At 37.6% G+C, this 7,801-nt stretch overlaps 1 long non-coding RNA gene across 2 annotated transcripts in view; it reads left to right on the top strand.

Annotated features, from left to right (window-relative positions):
- The first annotated feature begins 1,241 nt into the window (after positions 1 to 1,241).
- LOC138921625 (uncharacterized) overlaps positions 1,242 to 7,801 on the top strand; it is a 32,084-nt gene continuing 25,524 nt past the window's right edge. The window contains exons 1-2 of one of the 2 annotated variants that reach the window (XR_011434363.1): positions 1,261 to 1,349; positions 5,654 to 5,707. This is a non-coding gene — a long non-coding RNA (uncharacterized lncRNA). Of the gene's footprint in view, positions 1,350 to 5,653; positions 5,708 to 7,801 lie in introns of both variants that reach the window. The other variant, XR_011434364.1, reaches the window with a different exon arrangement.

Below are 7,801 nucleotides of genomic sequence, written 5' to 3'. Positions count from 1 at the left end.
TAGCAGCTTTATTCATAATTGCCAAAAACTTGGAAGCAACCAAGATGATCTTCAGTAGGTGAATAAGTAAATGAACAAGGGTACATCCAGACAATGGAACATTATTCAGTATAAAAAGAAATGAGGTATCAAGCATGAAAAGACAAGGAGGAAGCTTAAATATATATTACTAAGTGAAAGAAGCCAATCTGAAAAGTCTACATACAATGCGATTCCAACTATATGACATTATGAATAAGGCATTATAAACAGATCAGTGGTTGCCAGGGGTTGGGACGTGGGAAGGATAAACAGGTGAGGCACAGAGGATTTTTAGGGCAGTGAGAGTACTCTGTAGGACACCAAAATGATGGACACAGTTGTCAAAACCCATAGAATGTACAACACCAAGAGTGAACCCCTATGTAACTATAGACTTTGGGTGATTATGATGTCAATGTAGGTTCATCAGTTTTAACAAATGTACCACTCTGTTATGGGATGTGGATAATGGGGAAGACTATGCATGTGTGGGAGTGGAATATATATGGGAAGTCTCTATACTTTCTCTTCAATTTTTCTATGAATCTATAACTGCTCTAAAAAAAGTATTAAAAAATATTATGCATATGTGTGCATAGATAGATTAGACAGATAAGTAGATGGATGGAAAGGTAGATCAATTTGCATAAAGGAATTTATGATAAATAAATGTCTATTGCATTAACAGTGTTTATAATTTTGGATTTGGAGATTAAAAGCATTTGGCTTTTTTTATATAGCTTTGTATTTTTCACAGTTTGTACAAAGATCGGCTCATGATTAGGGCAAAAAATGATATCTTTAGATGCACAATTTTGCCAAAATAAAAACTACGTAAGGTAAGTTTGAGGCTATCTGAGTTTTGGGCCTCTTCCTGGAGATCCAGAAATACCCAATTAAAGGCACTGTCTTAGGAAAGAATGTAATTCTATTGCTTTGTAGCTATCTGAATTGTGCTTATTGTTTCTTACCAATTCATTTCAAGTCTCACGCCCCGTAACTCAGAGCAGGCTGATTCAGAGGAGACTTGCTCTGTGTTGAAGAAGGCTTTGGAATGCAGTGCTTTCATTTTCAAAGAACTTAGCATCATTCCTTAACTAATTGTTTCTGGTTAGCTCCAACTTACTGTTGCTATTTTAACTGTTCCAAGAAAACCATTAGAGGGTTTTAGCTAGAGTGTGTCTATGAATATTCATAGACAGTCAGCTTCTGTATCAGAAACCACACCCACATCTCTGCAGTATCTGCAGCATGAGTAAGGGCGTCCTCTGGGACTCATAGAGCAACATGAAAACTTGACACCAGGCTGCCTGCAGAATGCACATAAGGTCTGCTTTGCGGTATTGACTTTTATAGAAAGGCCTTTCTGATTTACTTTTTTGTAACATGGAAATGTTTTAAACCTTCTATTATCTGTTTTGCATGATTTGCCTAATCATAAAACCCACATAAAATGAAAATTGCCATTTTCTGAAATCAGAGATTGATATGTAGCTTTAAAAAGAGTACATATACTATTCCTGTATTATTTGGGTATGAACAATGAAGCAACATTTTGTATATATGCATGGTAGTGAATATAGAAAGGTAAATATATAGACAAATATGATGGTTTACGTTAAGAATCTCAGTGAGGCTCATTTTGAATTTGATATATGAATATGGGGGCATATATAAGTGAGTTGATGTATGGCTAAATACTGGCAACATACCTAAGATCACATAGCTAGCTAGCTAAATCCATTATATATGCTTTATTTGTATGCATCATTTATGTATGTCTATACTGTATAATACAAAGGTCAACTGGAACTATCCATCACTGTGGGCAGTAGGGAGCCCTCCACACAATTCTTTTGGTCAGTTCTTGTGGCCTAGTCTCTTAGGGACTCTTGTATTATACACATTGTCTTTTCATTGTACCATGCAGGCAAAGGTGGAAATGAGTAGCTCTTTGAGAACTGACACCACCCTCATCCCTCAAGCCAGTGAATCCACTGGCATAAAGAGATCAATGAACGGTGGGCTTCCTGAAGTTTTCATTTGGGGACAAGCACTTAAAGCTAAACGCAAAACTTCAAATCCCTTCCCAGCATTTCCCTCCTGATGTGCCTGCGGGGTTTATCTGATCTTGTTAGGCACCTAGCTTTCTTTTTTGTTTTCTTTCCCCCTATTTTTTTCTACAGAACTTCAGTTCTTCTTCTTTGATTAGCAGAGTAATTCAGCAAATTTGCATATCCTAAATTTGCTTATCCAAACCTATCAATGTACTCTCAAAACAAGGCTTTTCTCATTAACATAATACACCTTCTTTAACAACAGTTGGGATTATGTAACATAAAACATGTTTTTTATTGGATTCGCAATGCTTTTTCTTAAGCATTAGTGTAACCAGGGCTCCATTTTCAATTGCCTTCTCACATGGTGGTCTTCCTGTATACTCTTTCCTTCTCCAGTGTTTCAGAGTCCCATTTCTACTACAGTGATTTCAAATTGCTGTCTCAACTTCCACCTCCTCCTGTGCTGTAAACCCACACACAGATCACACAGACCTGCATACTGGACCTCTAGGTTTGAAGGCCCTCGAGCACCTTAAATTCAACACATTCAAAGCCAATCTCACTAAATCCCACAAGCAAACTGGTACTTCTTATTTGCTCCTTCTATTGTTAATACCACAACTATCTTCACAAATCTGGGAGCCATTATTAAGATCTACTTTTTCCTTATGATTAACATTGGATTACTAAGGGAAATTTGTCTCCTTTAAAATCTATACTTCCCTCTCCAGTCCCATTAGCCCTCCTTGGGATCTTCATTATGTTTTCTGCTAGGCTCTGGAAACTACCAAATGAGTTTACTTTGCATTTCATTTGTTCCTGTTCCAATCCATCCTCTTCAACTTGTGTCAGAGAAATCTTTCTAAACTACAAGTCTGACTTTCACTCTCCTCCCCTCTTCAAAGGTGAAGCTCAAGTACAAGAAGTATTCAAGTACAATGCCCTTCACAGTCTGGCTCCACGTGACCTCCAGCCTTAGCTATTTCCATTCCCCTCCAGACTCCCAATGCTGGGTCTGGCCTCTTCCTACATTTCTCAGTGAACTGTCACATTTGATATTTTATATTTCTGTACCTGTTTAAGTCTTGTTGCTTTTGCCTTGAAAGACCTTCTCCAATCTTTTTTTTTTCTTACTGGTAAATGCCTACCTTTCTTTCAAGACTCAAACCAAAAGAATCTTCCTCTGAGAAGCCTTCCTTTTCTCCCCTGTTAAGCACCAATTACTTCCCCAATCCTGTGTTTCCATAGCACTTTCTTCATCCCTCTATTAAAGCATTTGCTATATTACATTGTAATTATTAACTTATGCTTTGCTCCCCCCACTTGGAGCGGAAGCTTCCAAGTCAGGATTGAATCATATTCAAATTTACTTCCTCCATGTTAGCACAGTGCCTAGAGCAAGGTCCCTGGATGCATGTTGTTGAATTCAAATGGATAATTCTTATTTAATTCTTGTTATTTGAAAAGAGGGACTTCAGATGGGTTCTTGAGATGACCTTTTATGTGACAAAGACTCTCCTTGACCAAACTTTAGTCAACCTCCTCTGAGCCCTTTTTTTGACTAGGCCTCATCCTTGGGCCCTGTCTTTGGCCTCCCTAGTTCAGGTTTAGCAAGAATCCTGTTAAATCACTTTAGTGAAAATCCCTCCATCCTTGATAATTGATCATCCTTGATATCTGATCAAATTCCTCATCTGCTATCTTTGGTGTATAAGCCCTTGGCCTGTCTTCAGCAAGAAATCCTGTTAAGTCTGTTTAGCAAGAATCTCCCTATCTTTTATAGTAATTTTCATAGTAATTTCCATACGAAATTTCATAGTAATTTTCCATACATTAACCCCTTCACTCTGCTAATTGACTATAAATTCCAAGCTGTCTTTTTGTATTCAGAATTGAGCCCAATCTCTCTCCCCTATTGCCAAAGCCTTGACACCTATTTCAATAGTCCTGAATAATGTCTTCCTTATTATTTTAACAAGTGCCAGAATAAATTTTTCGTTAACACATGCCATGTTGTTTCTTATGAGGATGCCACCCTCTGCACATAAATGAGGATCTCTGAGATGTATGCTGATCCTTCCAGACCACTGTTTTTTCTACATGACTGAGATCAATTAAATATGTTCTTCCGAACCTACATGATGGTTACCTCATATCCAGAGAGTAACTTACTCATATGTCAGAATTTGACTGTCTATATTCAGGGTAGTAGATCAAATTTTAATACCTTGTTAGCACATATACATGTTCATGTTTAAACAAGCGAAGGACTGGTTTTATAAAGAATGCAAAAGAACACGTGCATCTAAATGATATTGACCACTGAGATTCTCTAAATGAGATAAAAATGCTAAAGAAAGAATATCACCCAATGTTTAAGTAATTCTAAGCATTCATTTTATGCTACTTCCCCCATCAATATGATATCCTTAAGCAGCTGTACACTTATTCCAATGATACTAACACTGATCGAATGCCAGAAGTCTCTTCTGGGAACATATAAATTACAATATTTCTAGGATCAACCATAATACTTCACAATTATGCTTTGTTTCTTTAAATATTAAAATATTTTGTGCCTACCTCAATTCAAATATTAAAATATTACTTTTCCTGGGTACTTTCTTAAATATTTTTTCAGCACCTACTGCTATGTGCTGAGAATACAGAAGAAAATGCAGACCAAGTTCTTGCCCTCATGGAGTTTATTTTGTCGTGCAAGAAAATGACAATAAACAAGAAAATATAAAGTCTGCCAGATGGTGGTAAAAAATGTGGAGAAAAATATAGCAATGTAAAAGAGATGGGATTTGTGTAGAGGATATTATTTTATATGGAGTGATCTGATAAGGCCTCTAAAAAGGTAGTAACAGAGGAAAAATCTAGAGAAACAGAGAGACACACACACTTAAAGAGAGAGAGAGAGGAAGGGAGAGAGTGAGAGCGGGAGTTAGCTGGAGGAAAATCATCCCAGGCAGAGGAGACACCCAGTGCATAGCTGAGGTGGGAGAGCTGGATGTATTGAAGGAGCAGAGGGGGTGGGAGACAGGTGGTGGTGGAGCCAAATCATTGTAAAACCTCTGGCTTTTATTTTGAGTGAGGCCTTGGAGGAGAGGAGTGACATAACTGACTGACTTTTTAAAAGCAATCACTCAGATTGTTGTGTGAACAATAGTCTGTGTGAGAACAAAGGCGTAAGCAAGGAGAGTGGTTAGGAGGTTATTGCAATAATCCAGGGGAAAGGTGACAGCAATTTTGACCAGTGTGTAGCAAAAAAAGCAATGAAAGAGGGTGGATTGTGGATATACTTTTTGATAGGCCTGCAGGATTTGCTGGTAGATTCACAGTTGGGTGAAAAGGAAAAAAGGAAACAAGGACGACTCCATGGTGTTTTGTCTTAACAACATAAAGAATAAGATTTTCATTTACTAAGATGGGAGGAGTGGTGATTTTGGAAGGTAGAAATTGTGCGGTGAGGATGTCAAAAGTTTCGCTGTTAAATGTTTTAAAGATCTATAATTGTCACTGTGTCTTAGAAAAAGAATCAGTTGCATTTTTTTTTTCTTGCCAAGGTAGCAGGAGACAATGTCACAGATGTGCCTCTGCAGCGGTCACACACCTAGAAGGTGAGACACTGCAATGTCAAGTGAGCTACTTGCCTTGAAGCCAGGTGGTTGGAAGATGGAAGTTAATTTTCCCAATGTCACAGACAGCCTATCTACATTTCACAAAGATAAGAGCCATATTCTAATTAGATAATTAAGCCTCAAGGCAGTTTGGCTTGAATAGAACTCTACCCAGAGAAAGCCTGCATCTTTCTCCCTAAGATTAAAGCACAGGCTGCTTTCTCAGCTCCTGGGATTCTTCAACATATGGAAGCACCACTTCTAGCCAAGAGGCTTTCTGTGCTTGCTTATAAAGGGTGCTAATATTGCCTCAAAAGTAAGACGTCATCAAGGTAGTCTTTCCTTAAAATGATAGGCAAATCTGGAAACTGAAGTAACATTTACATCTTTCAGAACTCTTGAATGTATAGTTTTTAATTAGAAGTCCTTGCATGCAAAAACTCTATGAAGTACGTCGGATTGGCACAGTTATTATCATTGACGGCTTTGAAATCCAAAGTCCAAAAAAAAGAAAAGAAGAAACTAAATTCTAGAGGTAGCAAGTACCACAAGGTTGCAAAGGTGATTGTATCGGAGCTGAGATGAAGAACAAGGTGTCTTAACTTGTAGTGCAGTATTCCTTACAACATAGCACACAAATATAATCACTGAGCATTTAACTCTGCATTTCTTAGTCTCTTATGCAGGTTTTCTTTTGGAACCAACAGAAATTCCCGCAGTGTAGTTATGTATGAGTGTTGCTGGGAAATAATTCAGAGGAGGCTATTGGCAAGTTGAGGAGGGACTAGCTTTTATTGAGTGATCATAAAATATCTTATATAAGCAATTGGAGACTATCCAGTTCTTTCTGGTTGCAGAGAAACTCGTCCTCTAACTCCTGGAAACAGGAATTTGAGACAACCAGTGATGCTCAAGCAAATAGCATTACCTCATCAAAAGAGTGTTTCATTGGCTGTTCAGTTTCCAAGTAGCTTTAAGATAATTTCTAATACTTTAACCCTTGTATTTATAAATCCTACATAATGCAGTGTTAGAGCTAACTCTTGATACCAAACACATTCTGTGTGATATACATATAACATATGGTTGGATTAAAGAAGAAAGTGCCACTTATTTCCATTCAAAACAAATTACAATATCAATAGACAATTTAATATAAAAAAAGAAACCTTAGTTTTCTTTTTGCTGAATCATAACATCTCTATTTGAGTGCTAGAAAAATATCAGTCCTTGAAAAAAAAAAAAAAAGCAAAGAATATCATAAACTGTTGTTCCCCACCCTGTGGCTTCAGAAATATCCAACGTTTTCCACGGATTATACCTGCTCACTCATTTGTCTTTGGCAAGTTGGGGGTTAGTGTTGGATTTAGGTGCTGGAGAGGGGAGTAGAAATCTCTGTATGTGGGGAAAAAATGATGAATACGCCTAAGGGATAGGAACAGCATTAAAGGAATCCAGGATCCATTGTTCCAAATGACTGTGTCTTGTCTTCCTGCTCTACTCTTCAGTTCTGTGATGAGCTAAGAATCTTAACAACCGTAGCTCACTTTAGTAGGACCTGGACATAGTTGCTGGCACTTGCTTTTCCTCAAGAATGAGCTTTGCTTTCCTCTCAAGCTATGGAGACTCATGGCACGAACCACAGGTTTGACCTGATTCTATGTAATTGCTGCTAATAGTAACCTATTTGTCTTCATCTCTTTGGACATTGCTTTGGATTTCTGGGCAGCCAATTAGCACACACATCCTTCAAGATCATTCATTCACCCATGCAAGTTAATTCATTCACTTTTTCATTCATTTTCTGAGCACATACTCTACTTCAGACCCTTGCCTAAGCCCTAGGATGCAGAGTTAATATCCTAGAGCTAGTTTCACTGATCTTCATCTGACCATGTCTCAGCTTCACCTCATACTGCACTTATCCCAACATGACTCATAGCTGAGCCTGAATTATCCTTAAATGCTACCTTATACTGTTTATAGAAAAGATATTCAAATGGGAAATGAAGAAAATGTTGTTAACAGATCCAAATGCATATTGAATAATTTGGATATTTCCTGAGGTCTTTAATTTACCTCAAAGCAAACAAT

Source organism: Equus caballus, chromosome 2, assembly GCF_041296265.1.
Source record: "Equus caballus isolate H_3958 breed thoroughbred chromosome 2, TB-T2T, whole genome shotgun sequence".
Classification (NCBI taxonomy): Eukaryota; Metazoa; Chordata; class Mammalia; order Perissodactyla; family Equidae; genus Equus; species Equus caballus.
Note: the sequence above shows the minus strand (reverse complement) of the source record. Positions and strands in the feature narration are given on the sequence as shown.